Raw genomic sequence first — 16,859 nt, 5'->3', positions numbered from 1 at the left:
CACTAATTGGTTTTCAGAGGTTAACTAGCAGTCTACCATAGTACCTCCTGACTGAAATATGATGTTCAAGGAAATAGTGAAAGTAATAATTTGGATCATCTTGCAGCTCTTGAGTGTACACCTTTCAACACATTCTGCCAGAAGATGGGCAGTGACTACAGATACATTTTTTCCTCTCTGAAAAAAAATGTTGGTTGCCAGAGGGAAACATCCTAGGACCTGAAAAATCATAGATGGGAAAATATTTCCATGACACTGATAATGCCAGTAAGGACCGTTTTTATCACTTCAAATGTGGTGTATCTCAGCAATAGCCTTAATTATCTTGACAAGCCAGAACTTATCACTTCGGGGATAAACTTTTGCCAATTTCCAATGAAGAGGATAAAGGGTCAGGATTAAAACAAAACAAAACAAGCTGTGGAACAAATGCCTCAGTCATTAGGAATTCGACTTATCCCCAGTATTTGATTATTTTCTTTCTCATTAGAGAAAACAAAACAATGAAATCTTGGGGATGCTTAAAAAATACATCAAGATGCCACAATAGAACATAAAGAATTGCTCTACAGCGTGGTCCCCAACCTTTCTGGCACTAGGGACCAGTTTTGTGGAAGACGATTTTTCCACGGATGAGGGCGGAGGGTTGGTTTTGGAGTGAAACTGTTCCACTTCAGATCGTCAGGCATTATCAGATTCTAGTAAGAGGCGCACAGCCTACATCCCTTGCATGTGCAGTTCATGATAGGGTCCCCGCTCCTATGAGAATCTAATGCTGCTGCTGATCTGACATGAGGCGGAGCTCAGGTGGTAATGCTTGCCAGCTGCTCACCTTCTGCTGTGTGGCCTGTTCCTAATGGGCCATGGGACCCATGCTCTACAGAGTGCAATGTAATGAGAGTAGATTAGGAATTTGTCACTAAGCCCAAGTAAAACCAAACTTCCAGGTTTTGATTCCGTTGTGGACTTAAAGAGTTTTCCAGGTACTACTCACTCATAAATCTCTCCATTCATTCCCTGTCCATGTTTGAGCTGGACTGAGATAACATTCTGATAACAGAATTATCAGATGAAGCCCTCAATCACTTGCTGACATTCCTAATGACCTATCATTGTAATTTTGAATTATTTAACTTAGTAGCAATAAAGAGGCAGGAAAGAAACATACTGCATGTAGAACCTACTGCTTCAATTATTGAGCCAAAAACCTAGTGAAAGGTTAACAGTGAGATCAGCCATCTTCCACTGACACGAAATAATTATTCTTACCTTTAATATTACCTTCAGTTTTTATAATTTAAATACATATCATATATCTTTCTGTTCACTTAATGGTCCAAGAGTCCACTTAACAAGTACTAAGTGGTTTGGGGATAACAAAAATATGAGAGGTTGGTGCTGATGAGAGATTGTTGGTGGAATGAATGAGTCTGGGAATTGTCTAGGCTACACAATGCCTGAATGTGGTGAAAGATCGCCCTCAAATGGTTTTTCCTGGTTGTGTCTAGGGACGCTGGAAATGTGTTGAGAACAGGTGCATGAGTGGGAGTGTTACATGTCCTAGGATTTGCATTTGGTGAAAACAAATATGAGGAAGATTAATCTTTTGAGACTTAATATGTAAGTAATAGAAATGATTACATTGGTGTTAAATAAATTACATCATCAGTCATGTTTTAATATTGAGACAGAAGGGCAGTGGGTCAGAAACCTTCTAAATCTGCAGAAGGATGCAAGTAATTTTTATTTTTGACAAGAAGATTCACTTGCCAAAATTTTAACCCAAACTTAAAATATTGCATTTCCCCCCATGGTATTCAGGGCATATTCTCTCAATGGTTACCCTGATAGAGTTCATTGATATTTGTGAAAAAAGAAAGAAATGGAAAAAAAACCCCTATTTTTGGTATCTACATATTTTTGTAAGTCTGGGGCTGGAGATATTTCAACAGCAAGAAACAGGAGAGAAGTTTCCTAGACACTAAGTCTGTTCAACATTCTTCAATTCAGCCCCATTTTCAAAATTAATTAATGAAATTGCATCTTGATGAATAAGGCTGATAGGAAAAAAATTGTTCTCATGGTGTATTAATCATGACAATTAATATAGCTGCTGCAACAAACCACCCCTAAAATCCTAGTGGCTTAACATAATAAAAGTTTATTTTTTTCTTATGTCACAATGTGCTGTATTATCAAGCTCCTTGCCTCCACATAGGGATGCGGGATCCTGGCTCTTTACACCTGTGTCACTACCATACTGAACACGTGGCCTCTAGGGTCCCCATAGAAGATGATGAAAAAGCACAGGCAATCATGCATGAGCTCTTATGGCTAGGCCTAGAAGAAGGGTACATCACTTCTACCCACTTCCGGTTACCTAGAGCCTAATCACATGGCCCTATGTTATTAATTCCAAGGGAGACTGGGAAATAGAGTCTGTGTGCCCAGAAAGAGGAAATATTATTTTATATTAAAAATCAATTATGCTATTGCTTAAGATCCAAAAAGCATGTGAATTTTAATACTTCAAAGAAACTTTTGAGTTTAAGGATTCCAGCTGAAGTTATACTACAGAATCCTGAGAACCCACATTTGCACTCTGCCATCCTAAGAGGCATCTTTGGTAAAGAAGTTTGAGAAGTTAGTAGCGATGGGCTCAAACTGAGCTGTTCACACATTTTCAGTCATCAACATTAGAGAGCCAGAATCAGGTACACAATTAACAGACAATGAAATTTCTTCTCACACATTCCCTCCCGTCATTCCCTTAATGAAGAAAATGACTCATGAAGACTGCAACAGATGAGATGCTGATCTTATTAGCGCTGTGATCCAAACCAAGCAGCCTCAATATGGGAACCTAAAAAGAGACAGTAATTGAGGACTACATTATATTATTAAAAAGATAGAAGGAAATCCTGTCATTTGAGGCAACTTGGATGGAACCGAAAGACATTATGTTAAGTGAAATAAGCCAGGAACAGAAAATTAAACACCACATGTTCTCACTCATATGTGGAAGCTAAAAAAGGTGATACCATAGAAGTAAAAAGTAGGACAGAGGATATTAGAGGCTGGGAATGGTAGGGAGAAGGGAGGTATAGGGAGATATTTGTTAAAGGATACAAAGTTACAGATAGGAGAAATAAGTTCTAGGGCTATATACCACTGTAGGATGATTATAGTTAACAACAACATATTATGTATTTTCAAATACCTAGAAGGGTATGGAGCATTCCTAACACAAAGAACCAATAAGTGTTTGAGATGATGGATATGCTAATCTACCTAATCTGATCACTAGAGAGAATATATATCAAAATCTCTATGTACCCCATAAGTATGTAAAATTATTATTTGTCAATTGAAAAAAATTCTTTTAAGGTGGAAGGAATTCATTCACTCCGTTCAGCTTTTAACATTTGAAAAAAGAAAGGAGAAACTTTGGCAATGGAGAGGAATATGAAATGATGTCTCACATGTATTTTGATACCGAAATTTGCATGCACTTTTTCTCTTCAAACTTTAATTGACAAAATTAAGCAAGCATCATACAGGAAATGCAGCCATGGAAATAAATTTTAAAAGGTCCTTCAAAGCACAGCAAGGTGCCAATAAACATTTGATGAATTGAGGAACAGATGCAAAGAATAATAGTGCAGTACTGACAGCTTCTGAGTACAGCACTTTATCATTTTTCATTAAAAGGATAAAGTCAGGCTGGGCGCAGTGGCTCATGCCAGTAATCTCAGCACTTTGGGAGGCCAAGGTGGGTGGCTCACTAAAGGTCAAGAGACCAGCCTGGCCAACATGGTGAAACCCCATCTCTGTTAAAAATACAAAAATTAGCCAGGCATAATGGCAGGTGCCTGTAATCCCAGTTACTCTGGAGGCTGAGGCAGAAGAATTGCTTGAACCTGGGAGGTGGAGGTTGCAGTGAGCTGAGATTGTGCCACTATACTCCAGCCTGGGCAACAGAGTGAGACTCTGTCTAAAAAAAAAAATAAAAGGATTAAGTCAGTCATTAAACTTACTGTCTTGAGTTTCCATACTCACTTAAAGAGACTTAATTTCTGGAAGTTGAAATACCATTATTTAATTACAGGGCAGGCACAGTGCCTCATGTCTTTTATCCCAGCAATTTATGAAGCCGAGGGAGGAGGATCTCTTGAGGCCAGAAGCTCAAGACCAGACTGGGCAACACAGACCTCATCTCTACAGAAAAAAAAATGTAATTATGATATGGCTGTAAGTAAACAGTTACTATAAGTTTCATATTTTTAAGTAAAACGCATAGTCTAATACAATATTAGAATAAATATCTCTGGACATAATGGGTAAAAATGAAAGCAACAAAACCTTTAGAATAGGGTGCAGATCCCTCCAAATCACAGATGAAGCCCTATTCCTTTGTGCTCAATTTCAACATCAATTGCTGCTTCAGCTTAGTTACCTGCTCACACTTAAAAAGCATCAAACTTAGGAGGTGATTCCATGATCATTTTAATTCCCATCAATTATGCTCCCTTATTTCTGGGGTTTTCCAGTTTCAGCCTATGGTTTCCAAGCTGGGTAGTTGTCATTGTCTTAAATTAATGACCCTTCTCTGTGGGAGCACAGGGTGGCACTAGCAGAATGAAATGGTGATACTCATGCTCGCTTCCATTAGCTTCTCCCAGCGGAGAATTTGCCTCCTTTGGCAGCCTAAGTTTTAAAATGCTGTCTCATCCTTCTCTTTTGTATCTTTCTTGTTAATTTCATCCTGTTCCCTTTCCTCTCTATTGGTCTCCATTAATGGAGGTCCAATGCACAGAATAAAATAATCTAAGAATTATTCCAAATATGTCCAATAGCTACTCTGCCAATGGTTGCTGAGAGTTGCCACCCAAGCATCATTATCTACAGGACTTTAAGAAGCTCAGCAAGACTTAAGGACACTTGACTTCTGTGAAAATGAGCAAAACCAAAAGTAACTAAGAATACAATTTCTTTAAAGTTTATAAAGAGTTTCAGTGTCTTCCCTCTTCTTTTGGACTTAAGGAAACATTTTTAAAAACAAAACTCCCATTATTACCTCAAATTTGGCTTCATAGAGCAATAGAATGGCAGATTATCTCCTAGATAATTCATAAGGACAGTTATCTATTACATGGTATCTCATTGCTCTCCTTTAATAGAGTGGATCTGCTACAGATAATAAACAATAAAAGCAAATAATTATAGGGCTCTATGGGTGCCCTTTAGATGGGTGGGGCCCTTTATACATAGTATCTTGTTGAAGTCTTACTTACTATATGAGGGAAGCAGCATTATGATCCCAATTTACAGAAGAGGAAACTGAGACTGAAGAAAGTATGGAGATATGCTGGTAAGTGGAGAAGCCAGGATAGAAATCAAAGTACGACCAACACTAAATCCCATGCCCTTAACCAATTTATTACTTATTATATTTCACTGTTTCTCTGTGCGGGGAGATGACACTGAACAGTTAAGGATCAAATTAATTATCATCCTATGGCATTATTTAACTTTAACAATAATAGCTCTTGGCATTTTTCAAAAGTCAGATGATGAAGCAGTAAATTCTTTGGGTGATTATGTGAATGCTTCCAGGATGTTCTAGTTGCCTTAAAAATGTCGGAGGGTAAAAGAAAGGAGACAAGCTCAAATTGGAACAGGTCAGATGTAAAAAAGAATTTCTCAAGAGTACAATAAGTATGGAAATGTTTTACTGAGAGATGGAGTATGTTATCTTGAGACGCCTGCAAGAGATTTAAAGATTTCAGCTCAGGGCAAGATGAATTGGCTAAATTACTTCTGAAAGTCTTTAAGGGTTTTCATTATTAAGAAAAATTCTGAAACAAAATCCAGATGTCTAAAATGTGGCAGTTATAATAAGGAAAAACCAAACAATCCCAAATCTCCCTGAATGTAAGAATTATTTAGACAATTTAGATTTTGATAACATTCTATTGCAATTAAGACCCCCAAATAAGAATAAAAAGTCACTGTACAATGAGAATTTCAATGTCAATTCAATATGACTACAATATTTTGGATATATATGTGTGTGTGTATGTATGTGTGTACACATATATCATTAAAATCCTTCCAAAGAATATATATATCATTTAAATGAAAACTTCTAAAAATGTAATGATTATATGAGTTGCATGTTCAGAGATATAAAAGCAAATCAAATGATATTTCAATTTTGTAATATGAAAAAACTTAAAGCAGTACTACAAATAATATAGTTTCTAAAGTCCCAATACAATGGATTTAACTCATTTCAACCTCACAAACATTGAGGGAGCTGCTACAAATTGTTAATCTCTATGTTAAGTGCTGAGCTTTCATCTCATGATAAATGGTGGGTTCAGCACACATTTGCCTCTTCTCTTTCGTGAGTCCCCTTTGAAATAGCAGTAGAGATATCAAAGGGAATAAATGCATTTTAGCAAAGAGAATTGCAGGAGAGTCATCAGCAAATAAAAGATTCCTGAAATATTATAAACTATTGAAAGTATGCAAATAAACAGAGTGAGCATGAAGGGGCTACTGTGGGAATGGGAGCCAATCCTCTCAGCTGAACTCTGGGGAGCAGTGAGCCCCAGACCTACAGATATGGAAGCTAGAAGTGAGATACAGGGAAATTAATCATAGGTCTATCCATGGAAAAACTATGCCCATTCACCCCACTCCCCAATTCTAAAAGCTGAGCTAGCTTTAAAGAATTAACACAAAATCCTTTACAAATTATTTCAAAGAAATAGAAGAGCAGATAATATGTCCAAACTGATGCAATGATGCCAGACACCAAATACCTTATACTAAAACCAAATAAAGACATCACAAAAAGAAGGAAACTACAAACCAATATCCCTTACGGATATAGACACAAAATACTCAACAAAATGCTAGAAAACTGAATCCCACAACATGTAAAAAAGTTATACGCCATAACCAAGTGAGATTTATCTCAGGAAGGCAAGGTTGTTTTAATATCCAAAAATCAATTAACATGATACACCATATTGATAGACTAAAAAATGAAAACTATAGTTAACAGATTCAGAAAAAGCACTTGACAAAATTATATATCCTTTTATGATAAAAATTCTCAACATATCAGAAATGTGATAAAGCACACCTGCAAAAAAAAATCTATAACTGACATCATGCTTAATGGCCAAAAAATGAATGCTTTCCCCTTAAGATCAGGAAGAAGATAAAGTTGCTCATTCTTACCACTTCTATTTAGCATTGTGCTGGAAGTTCTAGCCAAGGCAATTGGACAAGTGCTGTAGACGAATGTTTGCTTGTATCCCCTCACCTCCCAAATTCATATGTGGAAGCCTAAATTCCCAGCGTGATGGTATTTGGAATTGGGGCTTTTGAGAGGTAATTAGGTCACAAAGGTGGAGCCCTCATGAATGGGATTAGTGCCCTTACAGGAGACAAAGAGACCAAAGCTCTCTCTCTCTTGTCACCATACAACAGAAGACAGCTATCTGTGAACCAGAAAAATGGCATTCACCAAGAACCTGACCATACTGGTGCCTTGATCTTGGACTTCCAATCCTCCAAAACTGTGAGAAATAAATGTCTGTTATTTAAGCTACCCACTCTACAGTATTCTGTTATAGTAGCGCTAACTGACTGAGATAGAAATAAAACGAAATAAAAGACATTCAGATTGAAATGAAAGAAGTAAAAGGATCTTCATTTGCAGATAACATGACCTAGAATGTAGAAAATCCTAAGGAATCTAACAAATTACTGTTGGAACCAATAAATGAACTGCTGGATACAATATTAATATTCAAAAATCAATTATATTTCAATAGAGTTGCAATGAACAATCCAAAATGAAAATTACAGCATTATTCACAATAACCAAAATGTGGAAACAACCCCAATGTCCATTGACAGATGAATAAACAAAATGTGGTATATACATATAATGGAATATTATTCAGTCTTGGAAGAAATTTGGCACATGCTACAACATGGGTGAACCTTGAAGACCTTATGCTAAATGAAATAATTCAGATAAATACTGTATGATTCCACTTATATGAGGTATCTAGAGTAGTCAAATTCATAGAAACAGAAGGCAGAATAGTGGTTTCCAGGGGCTGGGGGGAGGGAGAAATGAAGAATTATTGTTTAATGGGTACAGATTTTCAGTTTGGGGTGGTGAAAAGTTCTGGAGATGGATCATGGTGATGGTTGCACAGCAATCTGAATGTATTTAATACGACTGTACACTTAAAAATGATTAAAATGATACTTTTATGTTATATATGTATTTTTACCATAAAAAAATTGTAATTAAGAAAACAATTCCATTTATAATCACATCAAAAATAATAAAATACTTAAGAGTAAATTTAACAAAAGAAGTGCAGAGCGTATACTCTGAAAACTATAAAACGTTGAAAGAAATTACATAAGACAAATAAATTAAAAGATATCTCATGTTCATCGATCAAAAAACTGAATATTGCTGAATGATAATACTCCACAAATTGATCTACAGAGTCAACATAATTCCTACCAGAATTGCAGCTTCTGCTTTGCAGAAATTGACAAGCTGATCCTAAAATGTATCTGGAAATTCAACGGATACCAAATAGTGATGTGGTGCTCATTGGCATTCCTGATTCCTCCTCCCTTGTCTCCATCAGGGAAGAGCAGAACCTCCCCTCTCACTCAATGGCAATGAGGCAGTGTAAATGGATGCTCCAGATTCAGCAGGAAGTAGATTCACCAGTGGGGCCAGAATGGAAGCTGAACTTTCATCCACATCTAGACTTGTACACTATACCTAAAAATGGTGACTGCCTGCAAAAAATAAGAGTAAATAGGATCCAGGGCCTCACAACATAATATCAAACTGTATAGGATACAATAAAGACATCACTTGCCATTTCAAGAGCCTCAAGAATTGCAATTTGAATAAGAAACGACAATCAGCAGATGCCAGCACTGTGATGGCATAGATGTTGGCATTATCTAACAAGGATTTTACCCCAGCCACCACGAAACAAGCAATTATGACTGCATTTCAAACAAGAGGTAAAACAAAAAGTCTCAGCAAAGAAATAGAAGATATGAGGAGAACAAAATAAAAATTTTAGAACTGAAAAAATGTAAGAACAGATATAAAAGATTCACTGGATGGACTCAATAGAATAATAAATACAACAGAGGAAAGAACCAGTTAACTTGAATGTGTGCCAACAGAAATGACCCAATTTGAAAAACAGGATATATTAGACAAAAAAGAAATGAACCTCAGGGACCTGTAGAACTATCTCAATAGATCTAACACTTGTATAATCAGAGAGCCAGAAGGAGAGGAGAAAAAGAGTAGGGCTTGGAGTATTTGAAAAGATAATTCAAACTTTTTTGAGCAAGACATTCCCATTTAAAACATTGAAAAATTTCAGAGACCTTTCCACCATAAATGCCATAATTTTAATTTGTATCCACAGGAACCAATACAAATAGCAAAAAACTGCAATACATTTAATGGTGCTTTTGATAAATTTGTTTGTGTTGCCACAATTACCTTGGGAACTGGCAGGCATGAGTAGATATATGGAATATTTTCCTCAGCCTTCCAAGCAGCATTTGTTGCATACCATGGTTTGCTGATTCCATGACATAACTAACTCTCTGACTTCTGAGGATGCTCACTGGTTCATTCATTTGCTCATTCATTCAATAAGTAGCTACTGTTCCCTTACTCTCACCCACATATCGGTAAGTGCTGTTTTACAGAGAGATTTCTCCATTGAAGGCTGTTGTCTGGCAGTCCATGTAGTGTGTTCTACTCTTCTGGGAAGTAGCTCGTCTTGGCACTGGCCCACGTAAGCTTATCATTGTGCAGCCTGCTGTAAATCTGGTGAGGTCATAGTTGGCCTTTCTTAGTATTGCTTTTTGAAGTGCGATAAATTTTCTTTATTGTAAAGCAATTTTATTGTAAAGACATGAAACTTTCCATAGCCCAGCTTACTAATGGTTGGTTTTTGTTTTTGGTTTTTTGTTTTTTACAAAGCTTTGTACTTTAACCATTAACCAAAATCCCAGCGTCATTCACAGTGAATCTTTTAAATATGGAAGGCCCTTCCAGTTCCCCATGACAGTTGCTGCCTACTTTGGCTATTACCATCTCTGTTGAAACCACTGTCAGTAAGTTTAGCCAACATGCATGTGAGTTACTATCAAATGAATTGGAAATTTGGGTGAAAGGAACTGGTTTCTACTTGGATTGGATTTTAGGCCAGGATCTTGTTGTTCTTAAGTGGTAAGTATTTTGTCCCATCTTGCTGTGCTGACCAAAATGGCAGAACGCCACATCATTACTGAAACAACAAGTCAGTGCAAGTTACTAATTAACTGAAAATTCGCGACTAAAATTAAATGTGATGTCAAAGAATAATTTTCAAAAAATGATAGAAATTATGACTTTCAGACATAAAATGAACACATGTCAAAGTTTTTATTTAACTCATATGTGTAAATTTTGATGCAGTAAAGAAATATTAAAATGAATTTGCAAAAACAAAGTGTTCTATCCATAGAGCAATAGTCAGTTTTATCCCAACTGGACACACCTAATTTACATTCTTACAGACAAGAATTGTTTGCACTGCTGTCAGTGTGCTGCAATTTAACTTCTGTCTCTACAGAATTGTAAAAGAGCCTAGTCAAAGTCACCCCTAGATGGAATTAAATAATTCCTGGGGCCTTCAGCCTTTCATTGAAAGGATATCCAATAATCTCTTTTCCTCATTTTAAAGTCTTATATTTTTCTTTGCAGTGATAAAAGTGATAATTCTGCCTTAGCTCAGTTATGGAAGGCAGAATAAGGAAGATACTTATTAACACCACACAGAAAGAAATCACATATCTTTTACGGCTTATGCTTAGGTTTTTTTTAAATACATTGACAGAATAATGAAAACATAACTATTAATAATCATGAGGAGTCTGTAGATATTACCTCACTGTCATTATCTAAGATAACAAATGGAAATGTAACAACTATTAACTAAAGTCAAAATGGACACTCATAGTAAATATGTCTTTTGTTTATGCACAAAGAGTATACACTCTGTCAAATAAAAATAGATTTTTTTAAAGATGTGAAATTAATCCAATCAGTTCTTTCCTCCTTTAACAACAACAAAAATACACTGCCAGGTTAGTGAGTCAAACAAGAGAAGTCTAGGAAGATGAATGGGGAAGAGAGGCTGTTCTGGTTTAATGTAAACAGCTTAAATATGATATTCAAAGGAGTCTGAGAAGCAATTTCCTTAGACTGTTAACTTATTTGCTTTAGGATTAATTTATTCTTTTTTATTCAATGCAAGTCCAATGCATTTTAATTTTCAAACAGTAGTATGTCCAGCAGCATTTATTATATGTTCTTGCTATATGCCCAGAACCATGCTAATATTATCGTCTATCATTCAATACTGTAAAAACAATGCTATTATTACAAATCTAATTGCAGTCAGGTATTCCCTAGGCTTCAACCATGAGTGGAGGGGTGGCAGGAGCTAAGATCAAGGCACAGCTTTTGATCTCAGCTGGCAAGAAAGGAAAGTGGGTAGGGCAGGGCTGGTGATTGCTTACTTCTTGGACTCAGGGTTTCACAGAGCATCAAGATCTAATAAGCTATGCTTCTTCTGTTACCACTCCTCTATCTCTGCCTCTCTCTGCTTCTGGCACCATCTTTTCCTTCCTGTCCAAGCCCAGCAATGACATCTCCATCCTTCCCTGAGCTCTTTATCAAAATTTCCAGTGCCCTTTTGATTGCACCAGGTATTAGATAGGAATCCTTTGGCATTAGTCCAATTGATGATCTTCTGATCCTTTCTGAGAGGTTTGAATTTTTATAGAAGATATTTGATAACAAATCTCAAATTGTTCATTTTTTTAAACTTGTTATTTCTTCTTTCTTTTAACCATTTAGTCAACAAACATTTTGAGTACCTACTACTTGCTAGGTGTTCTAGGTGCTAGGGGCAATCTTCTTCCTTCATAGGTCTGCTGCTTACCTACTTGCTAGGGAACTGATGGGGAGCCATTTCTCCTTTGGGAAACCTGGGTCTAGCACTGATGAAAGAAAGTTTCATGGTTGCTTGTCAACCCCATCCTCCAACCTGGGAGTGCCACAGAGGCCAGTGCAGAAACCGGGTTCTCAGGGTTTGTGTGAGGGACCGAGTCTCTGGAACCTGGACTGGGGGAAGGCCATTTACTTTGAAGAGCAGGGGTTGGACCTGCTGGGAAAGGGGCCCCTTTTTCTATGAGCAGACTGAACTGGATTTTTCATTTGCATTTCATGGGCAGCCTTGCCTTCAATGTCACTGATGAGGGAAACACCACATGGGATTTCTCAGGCCTCCTCCCCCTCCTTCTCAATGTCCCTCAAGGCAGCACCCACTCCCATTTGTTTCTCTCTTGGGTGGGAAGGTACATGACATGAAAAATGCTGAATCTCACATCAAGATGTCTTTCAAAAGATGAATGGGCAGATTCTTAGTATCATCTCAAAGCAGGCAAGGCAAAGGCAGGATATTTATGAGGTTTTGGAGTGTAGTTTGAGTCAGGCCTTTTGTTTCAGGGGACTTGATTAGAATCGGGTAATCTCATGACATATTAGGGTTAGTGGACAGAATGAGGCAAGGGTTTTGGAGACAGTCTTGGACTGTAAACCATTGTTTGAGACTATATTGTAGTAGACATGGACTATGAATAGTCTAATGTTTATTTAAATAAATTTTCAGGATATTCTTGAAATGGATAATAAAGTTATTTGCAACTTTATCTTCCATGGCAAGAGTGTCCTGGAATAATAAATCATATTGATGAAGACAATGGATAATAAAATCATGTTAATGTAGACAATAAGCCCTGTGGGTATAGATAATTTCAGTTCTCAAAGATTAATGGCAACAGTTACCATTTATTGAGTGGCTACTGCAGTATGTACTGGGCTGGCACTTTTAAGTTGCAATGGTCCTCTATTTTCTTCTGTCTTATTTTTTCCTCGTAAATTAAGCAGGTGTCAGCTCTGTATGCCTTTAGATGCTTGCTATTCAAACTGTGGTCCTGAGACCTGCAGCATCATCAGTATCACCCGGGAGCTTGTTACAAATGCAGACTCTCAGGCCCCACCACAGACCTACTAATTAGAGTCTCCATTTTAACAAAATTTCCAGGAGAAGGGTGTACACATTAAAGTTGGTTAAAGTTTTGGGCCATTTTTGGCAGAATGACATTAAAAATAAAAATTTTAGTTTCAGTTTAGAAACATTAAGGACATCATGTTCATTGGCATCTAAGCTTTTGAACTATACTTTTTAGTATTTCATAGACATTATCTGATTTAATCCCTACAACAACCTATGAAGTAGGATTTTATGGATGAGAAAACAAAGACTCACAGTGATGAAGCATCTAACTCTAGGTCACATCATCAGTATTAAGTGATAGAGCCAGGATTTGAATTCTGGTATGTCTTAACACAAAAGCCAAGGTTCTCAACCATAATGCCCTGCTGCCCCCTGAAGACTCTCTAGATGAGAGTTCCCCACCATCACACCTAGACTCCTGCCTTCATCTCCTAACAGCTCTACACATATCTACATGGTGCCTTCTCTACCTCCTCCAAGCCAGATGTCTTGCACAATCCAGACCAAATCCAGACCACTGAGTACAATCTGTTTGACCTTCAGTCCACTGTCATGGTTGATATGCTTCTTCTGGATTGATGACAGAAAGTAGCCTCCCTACTTCTCAGACATATTCAGGCATAGGAATCTCTTCCCATGACTACCAATAACTTAGATTTCAGTGTACACCGCCATCCTTTCTCTCTTCCCCAGAAACACCACCATCATTTGCCAGCACAAATGGAAAACAAACTTTCAGGACCCTCTATATGGAAAAGGGCATAGGTGAAGCCTCCAAACCCTGGCCTCCATCCCTGGTCTGGGGATGAAGAAAATCCCTAAAAAATCTCTCACTCTCCCATCTATTATGGTTGCTTCTAGCACTATTTGCCTTTATCACCACCTATAGGATCAACCTTGATATGCTCAAACGCCAGAAAACTCTACACTTGAAAGTCATGTGGATGGTAGAATACAATAAAAGCACTACTAACCTTTCAAACACTGTGTTGATGCTGGTTTCCTAGGCAGGAGGTTAGAAAAGAAAACTCCAAGGGAATGATCTTTTTTCTTAATCTTTCAACTTACTGTAAGAATATAAATGATCACTGTTTTTCAAGCACTTAGCATCTAGAATGGGATCTTTATTTTTTCTTTCTGAAAGACAAAACAGAACCAACAAAGTGGTCTAGGAAAAAAATCCTTGCACCCAGAAATCCAGAGAAAATGACGTAATCTCATTGGAGTACAGGTGAAAGAGGACTTCTGAGAGGGCCAGGCAAGGTGGCTCATGCCTGTAATTCCAATGCTGTGGGAGGCCGAGACTGGAGAATTGCATGAGGCAGGAGTTTGAGATTAGCTAGGAAAACATAATGAGACCCTGTCTCTACAAGAAATTATAAAATTAGCCAGGTGTAGTGGTACAGCTGCAATCCTAGTGCCTGAGGCAGGAGGATCACTTGAGCCCATGGGTTTGAGTGTTATGGTGAACTATAATCACACCACCGCACTCCAGCCTGGGTGATAGAGTAAGATCCTGTCTCAAAAAAACAAAAACAAAAACAAACTTCAAAGAAAATCCAAGTGTAACTGCTTGAATGTGTCCTCTCCCAAATTCAGGTGTTGCCAATGTGACACTATCAAGAGGTGGGGCTTTAAGAGGTGATTAGGCTATGAAGACTCCTCCCTCATGAATAGGATTTGGTTCCCATATAAAGGGCCTTGAGAGAGGGAGCTCCTCCCTTTTATCCTTCTGCCTTTTGCCATGTGAGGACACAGCACTCCTCCCCTCTGGAGAATCCAACATTAAGGTGCCATCTTGCAAGTAGGATGCATCCTTCACTAGACAAGCTGAACCTGCTGGTCTCTTGATCTTGGATTTCACAGCCTCCAGAATTATAAGAAAGTAAATTTCTCTTCTATAAAATACCCAGTCCCAGGAATTCTGTTATACCAGCACAAACAGACTAAAACAGCTTTAAAGTGTGATTAGAGTCAACAACCCTGACTAGGGTCAGTAATTGGGATACTCTGTTATCTCTATTGCAAAGTTACTGCATAACTCCAGGTGCACCACATTTTAGCATATTCCCACTTTGGCAACGTGGTGGTGGTGGTGGTGAAGGTGTCCAGACAGAGGGGGCAGTAAGAGGAAAAAGCCCTAAAATGGCTGGTATGTTTAACATAGGTTTCTTTAACTCCCCACAACCTGTAGCCGGTACAAATAGGTTCACATTAGCATTAATTCCCTCATTTCAATGGCTCATCTTAGTTCTCTGCCTATGCTTTTCACTTATTTTCAGATGTCTCTAGAGATGTCTTACACGCACGCAATAATGGTCTTCTGTTTCTCTGCTCCACCTTCCTAGTTGGTGTCTATCACCCACAAGCCACTTAAGGAAAATGCTTTTCCTCTGCTGTGACTGCTGTTGTCCTTCATGAAATAAATACTGCCCAGCCCAGGAAGCAAGCTTCAGACACTCCGAAAGTCACAACACCCTTGAGATGCCAAATGACAATGTGTTCTGTAAATCAAACGACGTGACGGAGGTAAGTCTCAATCATTTTACAGGTTTATTTTGCCAAAATTGAGCATGTGCCTGACAAAAAGGAACACAAAATCACAGGAACATCTGTGATCCGTGCTTTTTCCAAACAGGGTTTGAGAACTTTTGTATTTAAAGGGGAAAGAGCGGGCAGTAAGGGAAAGTGGAAAGAAAAGGGGGTAGGGTAAATAAAAGAGAAAAGCAATTGCATTCTTTTGAAGCTTTGATCAGCAGTCACTGAATCCATATTTTACATGTGAAAGAAGCGGGTAGAGGAAGAGTCAATTATGCATTCATCTGGTGTGTGGTTAATCTACATTTTTACGTAAAATAAACAGTAGATAACGCAGTCAAACATGTGAGGGAAGGATGACTCCTAATCCTGTCTTTGTCCCATACCTGTGAAGATAATCTGTTAATTTACATTGTCTGGGTGAAATTCAACAGAATTGTTTTAGGGTAAAGATCTTGGGGCCCACAAGGAATTTCCTTGTAAGCAAATTGTGAGGCAGGACCCTTGGGGAGGTCAGTAACCTTCTTTCTTTTTATCAATCTATTTAGGAACAAAATGGAAGGCAGTTTTGCATAACTCAGTTTTCAAGCTTGACTTTTCCCTGTGGCATAATGAGTTTGGGGTCCCAGATTTTTAGTTTCCTTTCACAGTGTTGTGGGACTTTTCCTTAGTTCAGCTAAAGGTGAGGTCCTTGTCACACGGCCACAAAATTTAGGGTCGCAATTTGAAGGGTGAGCAGGGCAGGGTTTATTGGGTGAAAAGGAAAAAAGGGAAACAGGGACCCTCTGCAAAGCCAGAGTCCCTGCTAGTGCGCTTCCAGCCTCTCAGTTCCCAGGTTCCACAAAGGAAGAGGAGGGGCCAGTCTCCTCCCCACTACAAACAGCACAAACTTCTGTGGCTCCACCCAGGTGTGCACTCCTCCCAGTGCATAGGCTGGTTGGAGTTTTGCCAGGGAGCCCTTCCCACCTAGCAGTTTCAACAGTTTTCTCCAGAACTTGTTAGACTGCTAAGCCACACCATATTATGTGCAGAAATGGGAATAACATCCCTTTCCCCCAATTTGAGTGGTAGGCTGTATTGCATAGTGTTTAAGAGCATGGGTTT

The 16,859-nt window shown here is 38.2% G+C and overlaps 1 long non-coding RNA gene across 1 annotated transcript in view; it reads left to right on the top strand.

The window, feature by feature from the left end:
• The first annotated feature begins 1,767 nt into the window (after positions 1–1,767).
• Positions 1,768–16,859, top strand: part of LOC117975000 (uncharacterized) — a 138,013-nt gene continuing 122,921 nt past the window's right edge. Inside the window, exons 1-2 of the long non-coding RNA XR_008620239.2 lie at positions 1,768–4,251; positions 15,566–15,746. This is a non-coding gene — a long non-coding RNA (uncharacterized LOC117975000). The remainder of the gene's footprint in view (positions 4,252–15,565; positions 15,747–16,859) is intronic.

This window comes from Pan paniscus, chromosome 9 (assembly GCF_029289425.2).
Source record: "Pan paniscus chromosome 9, NHGRI_mPanPan1-v2.0_pri, whole genome shotgun sequence".
Lineage (NCBI taxonomy): Eukaryota > Metazoa > Chordata > Mammalia > Primates > Hominidae > Pan > Pan paniscus.
This window is presented reverse-complemented; position numbering and strand designations above follow the sequence as displayed.